Here is an 18,705-nt window from a genome sequence, read left to right as displayed (position 1 = left end):
CACCGATGACATCATTTTCGCCTGTTTTGGTTTTACTCCGTATTCCATTTGGAAGACTTTCCGCCTAGGCGTACTTCCATATTGAATATGGGGTAAAGCGGGCACAGCCGCGATACTTTTCCGCCTACAAAGGATGCGATGTAGGCGAAAAGTCTGCGAGGTAGAAAAGTATCGCGGATCCGCTCTAATTGAATATAGCTCCTATTCTGAGTCGGACGCAATTTTTCTTGCTGTAAAATAGGGCGTTTTCAGGGCAGGAACTGGGCAGGGACAAAGTGATTGCATGGAACCACCCTGACTTGTGGGAGCGTTGTGGGATTGTATCAAAAACTCCATGTGATTCTAAATCAAGTGTATGGGGAAGAGAAGCCTGTTGGATGGATCTCTTGCACCTAGCATGGGCCTGGTGCAAGTGCCGATACTAGTGATGAGGCTTGTGGCCACAGGCGTAAAAACCAATCGACCGCACAGGTTTCCGCTTGCACGAGCGCAATCCTCCACATTAGTTAAATGGATACTTAAGTCGCATTAGCATAAGATAGTAACACAGCCTTCGCCGGCTCCCGCAACTACGGTACAGTCACTTTGCGTGCAACTCAGCATCAGCTCCTATGAGGGTATTGTGATTTCTTACCTTCTAATTGGCCAGATGTACTGTATATGGTGCATTTTGCAGGATTATTTTACCTATTACAGAATGTATAAGCCTTAATAAAGCTATACAGCGAAATGCGCATTGGCGATTGCCGTGTGCTGATCTATTAATGTGAAATATTTATTACATATATATGTGGTGTTGTGAAGATGAGGAAATGTTTTTCCCGTCAGTAAATAGATATAATATCTGTGATATTAGAAACAGTGCAGGTGGCGCGTTAGTAATGCAGACCCTGGCACCATATGTGTAATGCATGGAGACTCTCGGACTCTGATATACTAGAGATATATGTGGCCGTGCTTGTAAAAAATGATTGATAACATTGCTGCTCCAGCAAAGCGTGATTATACAGGGATATGAAAAACAGTGCAGATGGCACTTTAAATAATACATATAAAGATTATAAGCAAGCTGGAATTATTACCTTTATGGCTTGATTAATATGGTGACAAATCCAGGGAATAGAAGTATAAATTAATAGCAACATAAAATTGCTGCATAAACAGATCATTCCTGTATTTCTGAGATATGAACAACTAGCCTGCCATGTGTGTCTTGGGAAAGTTGCAACAATTGTTCCTTATTTAACAAGCAAAGCCACATACACACGTAAAGATTTTCTGTCCAACCATTCAACTAGTTGATTGGTTGGGATGAAAATCTGGTAACATATGGGAGTAACTGATGATCAGCAATTTGCTCCTAAATGCCAGAAAACAGATGAAAATGGTCGGTCAGACAAGTTTGTTAAATGTTTGATCTAAACAATTTGTTCTAACAACAGTTTTTGTACATTTTCCGGCGTTTGGGAGCAAATTGCTGATTGTCATTTGTTTTCATACCTTACCAGATTTTCATTCCAACCAATCAACTAGTTGGATGGTTGGACAGAAAATCTTTACGTGTGTATGCAGCTTAATGATACAAGAGATACTGTGTTTATTAATATGTAACTCGCGAAAAATATCTATCATATTAGCAAGCAGTCATAATATACTCTAGATAGCCATTTATGAATAGATCCAGCCAATAACATTCATACTTGCTGGCTTCATTATTATCTAGAATCAATAAGTTTGCATGGACAAACAACACACACAACTAAAATAATACTAAATATAAAAAACTAAGACAGCAAGCGACCTTGTTTTTAGATTAACTTTATACTGTATACTTCTTTATATTAATATGTTTTCTTATATTTCGCTTCATGAGGCCCTACCTTAGGGCATAATGATAATTATGGGGTATCATTAAATAGTATTGAGCAATAATTAGCACTGATACAGTGCATTGATCTATAAATAAAATAGGCAATATATAGGCTTTCTTATTGTATATTGACAAGCCCGATTACTAATTTTAAAGCATATCCAATAAAGTTTAATATATTTTATGTATTGGGAGGGGTCTGGGAACACCCTTATTTAAACTGATTCCTTTTTCTCTCTTTTTTTCCTACAAGGGCTCTTTGACTGCATTGCCGGCAATATGAGAATCACCATAAAAACCACTAAATAGTAAAATTGGCAGTATGGAGTCAAATTCGTCTGCCAAGTGTGATGATTTCAAACCCCCAGCAAAACAGATCTTTAGTAAATTTGACCTAAAGACCCTTAAACATGGACTCATAACATGGATGGGACCAGCATTGGGAGAGTGCTCGTTCCTGTACTGCTATTTGTAGGTCTCAGGGGTACGTCTTAGGTGAGTTGGCTCTCGGCTTATATATACAGTATTTATGTATGTGCTGTTATCATGTGGCACAACAGGATGCAATTATGACCCAGAATGGTTGCTATTATTATGTAGCATTAGGGATGCCGGTACAGAGGAGCCTTGACGCAGCCCGGCGCTTAACCATGTATTTGCAAATATATGCAATGAAGACCTCTGGATTTCTATTATCATGTAGTATTCAAGCCTTTCTGTTCTTGTTTTTTGCAGTGTGCAGGAGAGAATTTTTTCTTCTTTATTTCATTTACAAGGACCTGTGAAAAACCGTTAGGTTGATCATGAGCAACCATTTTTTTGTAGTGATGAACCCATAACAACAAAATAATCTAAAGTTATAAGCCCCCATGCACAACATCAAGGGCCATATTCAATTGGGTGCAAGGTTAGCGAGGAAAAAACCTTGAACCCTTCAGGCCCAATTTTGGATTACCACAGGTATGCGCGCTCCCGATACCCATAATATCCAATTTAAAAAAAAGTGGTTGCAAGGTTTCCAGAGCTGAAAACCCTGCACCGCATAAACTATATATATTTTTTAAACTTACACTTACCTGCCCGGGGGTCTCCAGTGGTCTCTGCGGCACCCGATGCCCCCCCTCCATCTTCTCACTGTGGAGGGGGCTGCTAGGAGTCCCAGGGGCTGATGGGAGGCTCCACGGAATGCAGGAAGACACAAGGGCTGCTGGGAGATGTAGTTCTCCCAGCGCCCATTACGGGGGGGGGCATACTTACACTGGGGGGGTCACACACACACTCACTCACACACTCACAAACACTCACACACACTGACATACTCACAGCTGCTGCAGGAGACCGGGGCAGGAGACCGGGTCCCGACGCTGGATGCAGAAGACAGCACTTCGGAAGGTGAGTGTTACTAACTAATTACGCTAATTGGAAACCTTCAACTGCTTAATTAATTATTAAGATGGGTGCCGCCGAGGTCCCAGAGCATTTCCCAACCATTTTTCCTAAAATTGTGGATTTTAGGAAAAATGGGCCGTACTCTGGAGGCGTTCAAAAAAAAAAAATCAAAACTGAATAGCAAAAATCCTGCACCTGCAGGAAAACCCAGCGGGTGCGGATTTTTGCTATTCTCGCCTCCAATTGAATATGCCCCCAAGACTATGGTCGGTAATCCTTGAAATACATTCATTGTTTAAAATAAAGTAGTGACATATACTGTGCCAATTTATCAGCATATGATTATCTAATAAAAATCACAAAACAAAATGAAATTATGATCTCTCTAGACTCTAGAGTATAAAATTTTTTCAAATTAAATATATGAGGGTAACAATCGATTCAATCCAAACCGATAGTGTTAAAAAAATGGGGCGAGCACTGTTGCTGCATTTGGCACCTGTCAGCATAGAGTGTCACCACAGAGCCTTTAGATACTGCTCAATTTCTTCCTTGTCCTGGAATATCACCCTAACTTTGGGCCTTTGCAGTGAGGATTTACAAATTTAAAGATGCAATATCAGACAGAAGGTTTTCATTCCTGCTAAATATTTTACCTATTAAGCATGCATCTAATTAGTCATTGTTTTTAGCCATACTCCTGCAGGTCATTATCCCCTTTCAAATTCTCTCTGGAGGGCATTTGAAAATGACTGCCAGAAAAAGTCTGTGCAAACTCTCAGCATTTTATGTGATGGCAGAAAGAAGGAAAAAGAGAATGTCAGATTCCAGACAGAAATCATAGGGGTGTTCCAAAGCCTCTCACTACTTCATGTGCCGAGTGACTGTGGTTACCATGGTAATCCAGCATGGTTTTTCATGGTAGTCCAGTTTGAAGATAAGTTAATGAATAAACCAAAGGAAAATGGTAAAGACCAACATTCTTTTTATAGCCTGTCCCAACTGATTATTTTATTCATGGGATATCTGCTTTAATTTACAATAGCATATGGCTTCAATGCCTCTATGTGCATTACTCTGACATTTTTCTGGCTCAGTTTAGGCTCCTACCAGCAGGTCTACCATGAGATTTTTGGACTGTGTGCAGCTGCTATGAGCCCCTCCTCAGCGTCCCTATAACCTTGCAACATCGACAGTTCTCTGGTAATTTCTTGGCGGCCCTGGATGTATAAATACGGCAACAGAAGATAGAGGACACTCTTAAAAATCAGGGACGTATCTAGAGGCATAGCCAGAACTTTGTTGGCCCCATAGCAACATTTTGAAGGGGCTCCTCCCCAGTGCTTCTAGAGAGACACCTCTCCACAGTGGTTGTTCTTTTTATACCCCATATTTCCCTAGTTCAGAGGTTCCCAAAAGTGGCCCTCAAGGCACTCTAACAGCTCGGGTTTTAGAGATATCCATGGTAGAGCACAGGTGGTTAAATCAAAATGATTGAGGTACCTTAAGTCACCTGTGGTCAAGCATGGATATCCGTAAAACCTGGACTGTTTGGCTGCCTTAAGGACCGAGTTTGGGAACCTTTGCCCTAGTTCATTTTATGCCCTATAGTAGAACCCTACTTCATATTACACCAAACACTGCCACCAGTTCATATTATGCCACATTCTATCTCCCTACTGGTTCACAATATGCTACATCAGTGATTTTCAACCTTTATGAACTGGAGGCACGCTACGCAAAAGTTTAAAATTGCCAAGGCACACCATCCGGCGACGCGGCGTGCGTGACCTATGAAAAAACATCCTACATTGGCTCCCACATAAAAATAAAAACACACCCATTGGCCTCTACAGGAACAAAACACATAATACATTGGCCCCAGAGAAATAAAACACACATACATTGGCCTCTACAGGAATAAAACGCGGAATCAGTATGATTTACCGCCGGACCCATGCCCGACGGTTTAAATCCCGACAATGGCAGGCCGACAAGGATGAAAATCCCGATCATCCCCAAGTAAGTATTCACTAACCTATTCTATCCCCTAACCCTAACCCTCCCTTAGGGGTGCCTAACTCTAACCTCCCCCCAAGTGCCTAACCCTAATCCCCCCTCTAAGTGCCTAAACCTAACCCTCCTTCCCTGCCGCCTAAACCTAAGTCCCCCCGGGGGGGTGCCTAACCCTAACCCTCCATCCCCCTAGCCTAACCCTAAGTCCCCCCGGGAACCCTAAACCTAACCCTCCCCCCCGCGGCAATCCGCGCTCGGCACCCAGCGTCCCTTCAATCAGGATGCCGGGCGCCGGTCTCCCGGCGTCGGTAAAATGACAGGCGTCTAGATTTAGACGCCTTTCATTTAAATCTCGCTGGGATTAAGCAGTCAGGAAGCCGGCTGTCGGGATTAGGTCCGCCGGCTTCCCGACTGCATACCATAAAACGCATAATACATTGGCACCAGAGAAATAAAACATACATTCCCCCCCCCAAAAAAAAACCCAGAAGTGTGGGAGATGACTCAGGGCCCTCTTCCCTCGTGTGATTCTCCTTACTTATACTTTCATCTACTCCTAACTCCCCAAGAGGGAACCTAATTCTTGGTTGCTGCCACCCAGCTGCTGATGTTGAGTGTTATGATCGCTAAGGCAGCAATGTATATTATCCATGTCCTTGTCCTGTATTATATTGTACTGTAAGTCACTGGCTTCTTGTTTAAGGACTGTGTAAGGCGCTGCGGATCCCTTGTGGCGCCATATAAATAAAGGATAATAACAATATTAATAATTATGTCAGTGTGGTGCTTTACTGAGAGGGACAAAGACAGATTATTGCCCCCTTTGCAATGTCTTAAACAGGCAATTTCGGGAACTCTGAAGACAACTATATGAGCTGGGTCTGAGGCCCCGTATGTCTCTGGGTCCTATAGCAATGGCACCCTTTGCACCCACTATAGCTCCGCCCATGGGCGTATCATCTGAGCAGCAGAGGCCTGTGTTTTTGAGCATAGACATATATATAATGGGTGCAAGGTGTGCAGTGTGCACCCATTCTAAATACTGTACGTCTCTACGCAAAAAGTAACTGCTTGAGAGACTTCCAATGAGGCAGGATCAGACAGGAAAGTTACACTATTAAAGTCTCAGGGCCTGATTCAGCTTGGATTACAGTTGCTAATACGCACGCAATCGGCCGATTGTTGCGATCTGTGCATGTATATGCATCGCAGTGTGCAGGCCAGCCACTGCCTTTGGGACTGCGATCGCAGTGACTACGCAGACCCGCCGCAGAGTGATTGACAGGAATTGACTGTTTGTGGGTGGAGTCGGGGAGAAGGTTGGTCAGAGAAACGCAGGCGTGCCGTTGCAGGGGTGTGCATAAACTAGCCACTGCAATGGCCTACGCAGCCTGTGACATGATAGCGTGAATGGTTGTTAGCAATTTCTGAGTAAGGTCAGAGCCTGTGCAAGGGTGCGTGAGGCTGTGATGGTTGTTCCGATGATTTTGCAGTCTTGCTAAACAACAGCAATCCGTAGTAAATCAGCCCTCAGTTACAAATTATTTACAATCTAATAGAACTTAAAATTGTGTTTGAGCCACACACATGCAAAGACTTGTAAATGAAAGCTCATCTCTGACATTTGTTTAAATATTGTATGTACTTTATTCATTAAATATTCAGGTGAACCTGGGTTATGTATACAAACAAGTTTCTGAAGAGCACTTTTAGAGTAATGCCGCATATCCACCAGGCGATTAAAATGAGCGATTGAACGATAACGACATTGTTATTGTTCAATCGCTCATTAATCATTCACAAATCGGGCATGAAAATGCAGAAAACGACCAGCGATGCGTGCTCCCGCTGGTCGTTTTCTACATCAATCATCGCCTGAACATGCCGGTCAATCTGCCGATAATGACAGATTGGGCATGTTCGGGGATGAGGGAGAGTGCCTACACTGAACGATATATCAGTATAGGCACTACAGGGGATGAGGAATGACTGTACGATTACAATATTGTAATCGTACTGTCGTTACTCTATCGCGTAGTGGATACGCACCTTTAGAAAGGGTTTAGGGTAAGAAAGGGTTTACAATTCAAAGAGCAAATGAATACAGTTCAACGATCTGAAAAGAACAATAACAAACCAAAAAAATGTGCATAAAAGCAAAATTATGTATTGGAGAGATGCAAAAATAACTACAAAGACAAAATCAAATGTACTTATCAATTAATGTACTTAGGGGCCTAAGTATTAAAGGTCAGTATTGCAATGGATATTTTAATTTTAAATTAAAATATCCTCCCTATGGGATCCATTCATCATGTTAATTATCGGGGGCTGGGATAATTAAGTATCCAATTAAGTATCCACTCAGCGGTGGAAACAAATTCAACATTGCTCAAGGGCGGAGACAGCTGATCCAAAAATCAGCTGTCTCCGCGATCCCTTTCACTGCTACCTCCGTTGTGCCGAGTCTGACCCGTCAGTGCTAGTGCGCCTGCATAGACCCCTATGTACTAATTGTAACTCTTAGGGACAGCGGTAGTGATAACCGCTGTCCCTGTGAGTCACAACCCCTGAATTTTGGATGAGTCTTTCACATTTGAAGGAATCTGACACTATGCATGCGCACAGTGTCAGTATCCGGAGCCATACGAAGGCTGCAGGAGAGGAATCGTAAGATCCCTCTCCTGCGAATATGCCTCTATAGGCATAAAGCGGTTTGAGTCATCTGAGAATGGCATAAACCAGCAGGGACAGGCTCTGAAAAGCTTAGCTTTTCGGAGTTTGGTACATAGAGGTCAGATCGTATTCCCCATTGATAATAATGGGGACTGCAATCTGCAGTGCTAATTAGCCTTCTGCAAGAGATTTCTGTGAAATCTCCTGCGTAGGCTGTTAGTGCGGAATACATACGAATTACCGCCAGACACAAGTCCAGCGGTTCAAATCTCGACAGCGACAGGTCGTACACGGCTGAAAATCACGATCGTCCCCAGGTAAGTATCAACTAACCTAACCCCCTTAACCCTAACCCTCCTTAGGGGTGCCTAACCCTAAGCTTCCCCCCAGTGCCTAACCCTAATCCCCCCTCTAAGTGCCTAAACCTAACCCCCCCCTTCCCCGCCGCCAAAACCTAAATCCCCCGGGGGGGTGCCTAACCCTAAGTCCCCCCCCGGGGGTGCCTAACCCTAACCCTCCATCCCCCTAGCCTAACCCTAACCTCATGGGGGGGATGCCTAATCCTAACTCCCCCCCGGGAGCCCTAAACCTAAACCACCCCCCCCCACAGCTGTCCGCAGCAGCGCTCGGCATCACTTCGATCGGAATGCCGGGCGCCGGTCTCCCGCCATCTGTAAAATGACGGGTGTCTAGAATTAGACGCCTGTCATTTAACCCTCGCCGGGATAAAGCAGTCGGGAAGCCGGCTGTCGGGCTTACGTCCGCAGGCTTCCCGATTGCATACCGTTAGTGCATAGGGCTTATACATAAAATTATGCAAAAGCTGCACTTTCTGCAATATCTTATGAAAATAACCCTTGATAAATAAGTTTTCTTTATTCTTATAATATATAGTAAACAAAATAGTTAAAAAATGAGATAAAATAAGAGCAGGAAAAAGACGAATGGCTTTAATAATATCCACAGGAACTACTGAGCGGCTGGAGGGTAATGTGGAAGCCACCTACAGATTTTAGACTTAAGTATTTAATGGAACGGAGCCAAGAAAATTTGCCATTTATAAGTTTATGAGTTCCCAAAAAGATTTTTTACACTATGCAGATGCTGTATTACAGAGACAAAAAGGACATTAGTGAGGCTGTAACTAATCTTTTATAGGGAGATAAGAGTCCCGAAGGAAGAAGAAAATTGATACCGGTAACTTGTTTAATGTAATAATAATTTTAAGCACTCAGTCGGATGGAGTAAATGTCATATTCACATACTGAGCACCTTTTCTTACAAGGTGTTGCTTGGAAATAGAGAACAAAAATACACATTTAGCCAGTTACAGTAAATTTAAATCAATATCTGGACACATTTTTGGAATAAAATGCAGAACATTCACCACTACCAGTAAGCCCCCAGCTGCACCACAGTATATTAATTGGATTTCATGTAAATATGGTAGATTAAAAGGGAACTTTCAAGGGTCCATCCACACAAAAGGTTTAAAAATATGTTAATTGTATTGTCCATGGTTACGTTTCATGAAGAGAAACACTTTATTAAAGGAAAAAGTTGCTGTGTGAAAGACTCATTAGGTTGTATGGCGGTGTCAGACAGTGGGCCTGATCCAGCAGCAACTACGTACGCAGATCGGCCGATTGTTCAGTTCTGCGCTGCAATCGCACTGTGATTACGTACGCAGATAGGAATCCATCACAGAGTGAGTGACAGGCCGTGAAAGTTTTGGGTGGTGACAGGGAAGTGGTCGGAGAAACGCAGGCGTGTCCGTCCTTTTGAACGTCGTTTGCATGGGCGTGCATAAATTAGCCACTGCGGTTGCATACGCAGCGTGCGATGAGACTAGCAGTTTCTGGGACTGGTCAGACCTGCTGTAATTGTGCATGATGGGCCGATGTGCTTCGATGATACCAATGTCTACGCAGGACTGCGTGGTATTACGGATGTGAGAAGGCAGCAGTAGGCATCTCTATGCCAGCTATGGATGGATGTTTTTGCACACGGCATGGGGTGGGTGCAAGTTCCAATATTAAGGATGGCGGCAGATGGAAAAACAATTTGTGGAGCGACTCATATGTACGCAGGCACATGGAAACTCGTATAGATGGATGCAGCGTCGAAATAGAGCAGCGGTGCGCACTTACAGAGTACATAAACTAATAAATGAACAAGAAACGAGTAACTTACAGTACATTACAGTAAGGACACGGTTTATATACATTGCTGCAATAGCCACTAAAACACTCACAATAAGCAGCAGGGAGTTAGCAGTCAAGTGTTAGGTGCCCTTATGGGGAGTAAGGAGTAGAATAAAGTGTAAGGAGAGACACATGAGGGAAGAGGTCCCTGCTCGTGAGAGCTTACATTCTAAAGGGGAGGGGCAGACAGACAGGCGTGACACAGAAGGGGTAGATAGGAAGGAAAGAGCATGAAGTTGGTTAGGATGAGAGCTGGAAGGCCTTGATGAAGTAGTGGGTCTTGAGAGCCCATTTGAAGATTTGTGGAGAGTCTGATAGGGAGAGGGAGAGAGTTCCAAAGGTAGGGAGCAGCACGGGCAAAATCATAGATGTGGGAGTGGGAGGAAATAAACAGTTGGCAAGAGAGGCGGCATGCATTTGTTGAGCAAAGTGGATGGGCGGGAGTGTGAAGGGAGATGAGGTCAGAGATGTAAGTGGGAGAGGATTTGGTGAGGGCTTTGTAGACGAGTGTAAGAACCTTGAATTGGCATCTGAAGGGGAAGGGGAGCCAGTGTAGGGCTTGAAGGAGAGGGGAAGCAGATGTAGAATGTCTGGAGAGGAAGATGAGCCGAGCAGCACCATTGAGGATCGATTGTAGTGGAGAGAGGTGGGAAACTGGGAGGCCAGCTAGGAGAAGGTTACAGTAGTCCAATCTGAAGATGACCAACGAGTGGATGAGTGTTTTAGTAGCATCCAGGGTGAGGAAGGGTCTAATCCTGGAAATATTTTTTAGGTAGAAACGGCAGGACTGCGAGAGGTGCTGAATTTGTGGTTTAAAGGAGAGGGAGGAGTCTAGGATAACTCCAAGACAGCACACTTGGGGGCTAGAGGAGATAGTTGTGCCATCAATTGATAATGAAATTGTGGGCAGTGAGGTTATGTGGGAAAATTATCAGCTCAGTCTTAGACATGTTAAGTTAAGTGCTGGGACATCCAGGAAGAGATAGCAGAGAGACAGTTGGAGATACGAGTGAGGAGAGAGGGGGAGAGGTCGGGAGTGAAAAGGTAGATTTGAGTATCATCAGCATAGAGATGATATTGGAGGTCAAAAGATTTGATGAGTTCACCTAAAGAGAGTAGGGAGAGTAGGAGAGGTCCAAGACCAGAACCTTGGGGAACTCCTAATGTTAGTGGAAGTGGGGGGGAGAGGAATCCTGAGAGGAGACAGAGAAGGAATGATCAGAGAGGCAGGAGGACAGCCATGAGAGGGCAGTGCCACGTAGACCAAGGGAGTGAAGGATTTGCAGGAGGAGAGTGTAGTCTACAGTGTCAAAAGCAGCAGAGAGGTCAAGGAGAATGACCAGAGAGTATTGGCCCTAGGATTTGGCAATGAGGAGTCATTGCATACTTTCGTGAGGGCAGTTTCAGTGGAGTGGAGAGAATAGAAGCCAGATTGAAATGAGTCAAGGAGGGAGTGGGAGGAATGAAAGGTGGTAAGGCAGTTGTAAACAATATGCTCAAGGAGTTTGGAAGCAAAAGGGAGGAGATGGGAGCGGTAGTTGGAGAGAGTGTCAGGATCAAGGGTAGGTTTTGTAAGAATGGGGGAGACAAGGGCATGTTTGAATGCAGAAGGGACAGTGCCAGATGATAGGGAGAGATTGAGGAGGTGGGCAAGATGGGAACAGGCAGAAGAGACAGGTAACAGAGGAGACGTGAAGGGATAGGCTCAAGGGGTGAGGTGGATTGAGTGGAGGACTAGATGAGAGCCATGACTTCCACTCCAGAAACAGGGGAGAAGGTTGTTGTCATCATCATGATGTCACAACTAGGGAGTGGGGCTGCAAGCTCTAGGAAGTAGATCACTGCCCGAAGCATCCTAAGAGCACTCCCGGTAGCTTTAAAGGCTGCAGGGTGCCTACCCGGAATGCCCCTTGGATCCTCTGGGTGACTGTGCAGTAGCGGTACTGGCTTTCAGGATGCCATTCCAGGCACCCAGTAAGTCATATGCAGGTGCTGTGGGTCAGCAATTATCAGGAGCGTTTTACGAGAGAAGAGGGCCCATGTGCATTTCGCATCCGGGGCACCCTCCTCCCTCTCCGGCGGCCGGCAGCGGACTGACCGGAACAGTAGACACTGGCCACTAGTCTGTGCCCAGAGTCAACTGCGCAGATGAGGAGGAGTTCGCTGGTATTAGTGAATATACCAGTGGCTTTTTCATTTGTATCACAGTGATACTAAACGAAAAATGCCGCTGGTGTTTACCTTCGTTAATAAATGGGGCCCCAAGCATTTTTTTAATATAAATAACAATTCCAGTATAATTATTATGCGGAGAAGGCCCCAAGACATCGCTCCAGGTTTTACTGGTAAATAGCAGTAGAAGATTTTCTTGCAGAGACAAAAAATCTTTAATATTTCTGCCTTATATTAAATAGACCATTAGGGGTAAATTTACTAAAGTGAGAGTTTTTAGAAGTGGAGATGTTGCCCTTAGCAGCCAATCAGATTCTACTTAACATTTAACTAGCACCTTCTATTAGATAATAGATAGAATCTGATTGGATGCTATGGGCAACATCTCCACTTTTAACAACTCTCACTTTAGTAAATTTACCCCTTAAGACCTAAAATTAGGGGGGAGATGTATCATCGGCAACATCGCCGATGCTGTAAATCCCCCCGACTTCGCGTACATACCGCGGTTAATTACCACGGTATGTACCAAGAATATCGCAAAGAACAGCTCTCTCGATGAGAGCTGTCCTTTGCGATGCTGCAGGGCAGAGGGACTTCCGGGTTTAACACCCAGAAGTCTCTCTGCGCATGCGCAGAAGGCCGCGGGCCGCGGGGGCTCATGGGAGGGATCCGTCCGGATCCCTCCCAGCCCCGAGCGTCGCGCTAAGAAGCCCATAGGCTTCTATTGGGTAACGCCACCTGAAGGTGGCGTTACCAAGCAACGCGAAGCAGCAGAATGCAGCGCATTCTGCTGCTTAATACATACGAGGAATGCGGTAAAACCCCCGAAAACTGCATTTTCGGGGGTTTTACTGCATTTTTGCCGTTAATACATCTCCCCCAAAGTGTAAAAACCCTGCCGATATATAGGTAATAAATGTGACTTGTTGGGCTCCTGGCATTTATCAAGACTTGTATTGGAAAACCCCTCTCGCATTGCATCATTACCGCTGTACTTTTAGAAATTAATATCAGCTGTTTCTTTTCTCTTTATTTGAAGCATTAGTTAAAAAATGCACAGACAGGGCCTCATTCAGAGGGCCGCGCTATTCAGCCGCGGATGAGTCTTATATTACTAAGCTTCGACTGCATCTTCATGCTAATGCAGCAGCTAATGGGCTTCCAACTAAAATGTCTACCGGCTGTGGTGCCAATCCACCGCTGTGCGTATAAAATCACATCATCGCAATGCCATTGGATGCACCATCGGAGATTACACCTACCCTATAGCAGGCGCAATTTCTAAGTCTGAACATGGCTGCCGGGTCAGTGTAACTGCAACATTGGGTGTAGGCGCTGAACGTGACACGCCTGCATTTGGCTATCCACCACCCTGTTCCACTCAGTAACACCCACCGAATTTACCTCTCTCTGTGTCCAAATTCATTCTGCATCTTTCGGTGGTAACCATTGTGATGCACGCGCTTTTCTACTCAGAAGCATGCGCACACTGAAAATATCGTCCGCTTGATTGAGGCAGTGACATGTCGTCCACCTCTGAGATACACCCACAGGGCGGAATTCAATTGTTTTCGCGGCCCGCATCTCCCGTCTAAAGTGACAGGAGTTCGCGGGCCGCTATGCAATTGTTCAAGATTTTTGTGCTGATCGCGCCCAAAGTGGTCGGGTTTAGCCGCGTAAAGCAGCTAAACCCAACCAAAGTGCTGGGCGCGATCGCGAAAAGTGATGTTTGGGCGCCCAAACGTCACTTTTTGCACATTTCAGCTCTCATCCCCCAGGGGCTGCGAGCTGAAATGTAGCGCTGGCAGCTGTTTGTGCCCGACAGGAGCAAGAATTGAATAGCTCCGTCGGACGCGATGGGGGCTGGAATCAATTGAATTCCGCCCATAGTGTGCAGACTGGAAAACATTACAGGCATCGTACTGCGGCTGTTTTTCTCAGGCGGGACAGTTCGGGCGCTTGCTTACAATCCTGCAACCAAAGGCATGAAAATGGTGGCTGATGTATTGAATTTGGGAAAGAAACTTAAAAACAGAGAAGGACAACTCATATGGCTTTTGCATTATTGTAAGTAAGTGCTTTGGTGCAATGTACAGACGTCGTAGTGCAATGGTGTCACTCTCTACATGTGCACAGTGGTGTCACTCTCTACATGTGCACAGTGGTGTCACTCTCTACATGTGCACAGTGGTGTCACTCTCTACATGTGCACAGTGGTGTCACTGTCTACATGTGCACAGTGGTGTCACTCTACATGTGCACAGCCTGCGTTCTTATTGACAGTTATATGTACTGTATCTTACATCTGCAGCCCCTGTGCGCTTCGAGAGGTGGATCAGGGGCACTAATGCACATACAGTACATTCACACAGAAGATAAGTGCACCATATGAGATGAATATTATTTTGCGCTGAATGGAACTTGAAATGCGTTTGCTATAAGCTTTAGATTTTGCCCTGAGGAGTTTTGGAGTTGACGATAGTTGTTCATACTCCAACAGGACATCTTGGCATCAGGCGCACAGTATCATAAGTCATATTTCTTGCCTTACACACACAACATTATAATATACATTTGTTACCAATTTATTTACTATACTGTAATAAGTTGATTCTTTGTTGTTCTATATAAATTGAAATAATAGTTCTGGATTTATCCAGCTAAAAAAAAAAGTTAAGTTGTGTATATATTGTGGAATATTATATACTCATATATATGACTCAACAGTCTGAAGTGAGAATTTTTGTGCTCCTGTGTCTAAGCCCTTTAAGTACCAAGGAACGCAATGAAACCCCTTCCCTGACCTCTGCATATCATATTAAACATAGCCAGACTATCCCAGATCCCAGGCTTAGATTGTTATGTCAAGCAGATGGTGTTTTCATGCAAAATTAACACTAAAGGTTGTTAAGTAGCTTTTGTCACTATGTAAAAATCTGTAGCATTTGCAGACGGAGTTCAGAAAAAAAATAGTTTTGTAACTACTTCACTGCTGGATGAACGCTATAGTGCTGAGGAGACACTTGGGCTTTTTACAATGATGTTTCTGGCTTGATGACATCCCAGTTACGCAGACATACAGAATGACATCACAGTTTGTACAGACATGCAGAATGATGTCACAGTTTGTACAGACATACAGAATGACCTCACAGTTTGTACAGACATACAGAATGACATCACAGTTTGTACAGACATACAGAATGGCATCACAGTTGTGCAGACATACAGAATGACATCACAGTTTGTACAGACATACAGAATGACATCACAGTTTCTGCAGACATACAAAGTGACGTCACAGTCTGTGCAGACATACAGAATGACGTCACAGTCTGTGCAGACATACGGAATGACGTCACAGTTTGTGCAGACATACAGAATGACGTCACAATTTGTACAGACATACAGAATGACATCATAGTTTGTGCAGACATACAGAATGACATCACAGTTTGTGCAGACATACAGAATGACATCACAGTTTGTACAGACATACAAAGTGACGTCACAGTTTGTGCAGACATACAGAATGACATCACAGTTTGTGCAGACATACAGAATGACATCACAGTTTGTACAGACATACAAAGTGACGTCACAGTTTGTGCAGACATACAGAATGACGTCACAGTTTGTACAGACATACAGAATGACGTCACAGTTTGTACAGACATACAGAATAACATCCCAGTTTACGCAGACATGCAGAATGACGTCACAGTTTGTACAGACATACAGAATGACATCACAGTTTGTGCAGACATACAGAATGACATCACAGCTTGTGCAGACATACAGAATGACATCACAGTTTGTGCAGGCATACAGAATGACATCACAGTTTGTACAGACATACATAATGACATCACAGTTTGTGCAGACATACAGAATGACATCACAGTTTGTACAGACATACAGAATGACGTCACAGTTTGTGCAGACATTCAGAATGACATCAGAGTTTGTGCAGACATACAGAATGACTTCACAGTTTGTGCAGATACATAGAATGACATCACAGTTTGTGCAGACACACAGAATGACATCACAGTTTGTGCAGACACACAGAATGACATCACAGTTTGTGCTGACATACAGAATTACATCACAGTTTGTGCATATATTCAGAATGACATCAGTTTGTGCAGACACACAGAATTATATTGCACACTTTTTCAGAATAGATTACCTTAAACTTTCTTCCAATGCAGCAGGATAAGAGCTGCTGAGTACTTAGCACTGATAGGACGGAGTAAGAGGAAGAAATCGTTTGTCACCTAATTTAAGAACTGTAAACTGTCCCCTATTGACAAATATCTAGAATCAAATATGCATCATTTTTATCATACAGAGAAAAACCCTCCTCCCCATATAAACTGTATTATTATTATTATTATTATTATTATTATTATATTTTTGTTGTTATTATTAGTATATTATTGTTGTTATTATAATTATTTTCATTTGCAAATTATTTAAAATGATTTTTTCTTACTAAGAGTCTTAGCCTGGGCTTCCGGCAAAGTCAGCTGCCCCCAGCGATAGCGACTACTTAAGAAGAATTGCAGCAGTTCCTTTATATAAGTCAGTATATGCATTTCAATATTTTCTCCTCTGTTTAACAAACACCAAGTTTACACATAGAATTAGATTATCTGCTCATAAACAGAGATATATGAAATATCCGTGCAATTGCTGATCTGTCGCAGGAGCACAAGGGATGTCAGCGGCTCCTCATATTAACGATCCGTGAAAATTAAATCAATTCAAGTCTGTTTATTAAAATCATTTGGCTTCTGCTGCCTTTCTGAGCAAACCAATAAAAAAATATATATATAAAAAAGGAAGATCTATTGTATCGGCAATAAATGTACTAAAACAGCCTTAAACAAAAAGGGTTCAGAGGCAAATGCATGCTTACATCTCCAGTTATGCCCTTCCTACCTTTACTTTTAATGATTGCAACATTGTGTTTACGCTGTATGTCCCTGTTTAATGTTTGTCAAAATTACTGTTAGCCAAGTCTCAGCCTCTTCACTCTTGCCTCACCCTATCCTTTTACACCTCTGGCCTCATTAGGAATAAATCCAGCTAGGAGGTGCAATTTCTCACCTTGACAATATAATTAAATAGCTGGATTTGCCCCAAATTCTAAATGTAGCCTCTTTGTGTCAAGATTCCTACCTCACAGACAAACACCTTCCTAGCGGCATGTTGTGGCCTATCACTAAAAACTAGAGATGTGCGCCCCGACCCCCGTATTTTAGTTTTGGATCCGGATTTATCTTCGTGTTTTGGTTTTGGTTTTGCAAAACCACCCTCAAGAATTTTGGTTTTGGATCTGTATTTTAAAAATTAAAAAAAAAGAACGAGAGCTAAAACATGCAGATGTGCAGACTCTGTTTGGTTCGGAATTTCCCGCCAAGTTAGTTTTTTTCCCTCCAAAAATTGGGACTCAGAAAGAGGCAAAACGTCATCTTTCATGGACAAACATCATCTTTTATGGAAGATGATGTTTGTCCATGAAATATTAAATTTTGCCTCTTTCTGAGACCCGATTTTTGGCGGAAAAAATCCGAACTTGGCGGGAAAATTCAAACCGAACCGAGCCTGCACATCGTTACTAAAATGACGTCATTTTCACCTGTTAGCATGCAATCCAAAACCCAAGTTCGACTTTTAAATCCGAGTTCCAAACCACAGGAAGATCCGAACAGGGGCCTCAGTTCGACTCGGTACCCCAAAGCATACTTGCCTACCCTCCTGAAATGGTCGGGAGCCTCCTGAAAATTGTGTGTCTCTCCCGGCCCCATGGAAGTGTGGGCAAATCTCCCTGCCGGTGCCACCCGACCACACCCCCCGCTGGCATCCGCTCTCACCTTGCATAGGTGGCCAGTCCGGGGAGAACTGATGACGTGATTCGCACTGAAATGCATCATTGCGGCCCTGCTCTCGGCTACACAGTGCCGGTAATCACAGCATTGCGTAGCAGGGGTGTAGCCACGATGACATGATCACGCAGTCACGTCCCCACCCACAAAACCACATCCCACCTACAAAACCGCATCATGCCCCCTTGCTTTGTCGAGATGGCTGCCTCCTCCTGGAAGAGGCAGCCAGATTGTCAGCAAGCCGGCCCCAAAGTGATTTTGAACTCGGACTCGGGTTGACTCAGAACCCCTACATTCGGTTGTTGTTGGTTCTCTGAAAACCAGACCCGTACATCTCTACTAAAAACCATCTCATACTACCGTCTCATAAACTTGCCCCTTACTTTATTGCATTATATAGGAGTGTGGAAAGTAACCTTTTTAGTTTGGTAGGAACTACTCTCATCTCTACACATTGCCAACATTTTCCATGTTTCTCTAT

The sequence above is a fragment of the Taudactylus pleione genome, unplaced genomic scaffold (genome assembly GCF_031769625.1).
Source record: "Taudactylus pleione unplaced genomic scaffold, aTauple2 ptg000100l, whole genome shotgun sequence".
Classification (NCBI taxonomy): domain Eukaryota; kingdom Metazoa; phylum Chordata; class Amphibia; order Anura; family Myobatrachidae; genus Taudactylus; species Taudactylus pleione.
This window is presented reverse-complemented; position numbering follows the sequence as displayed.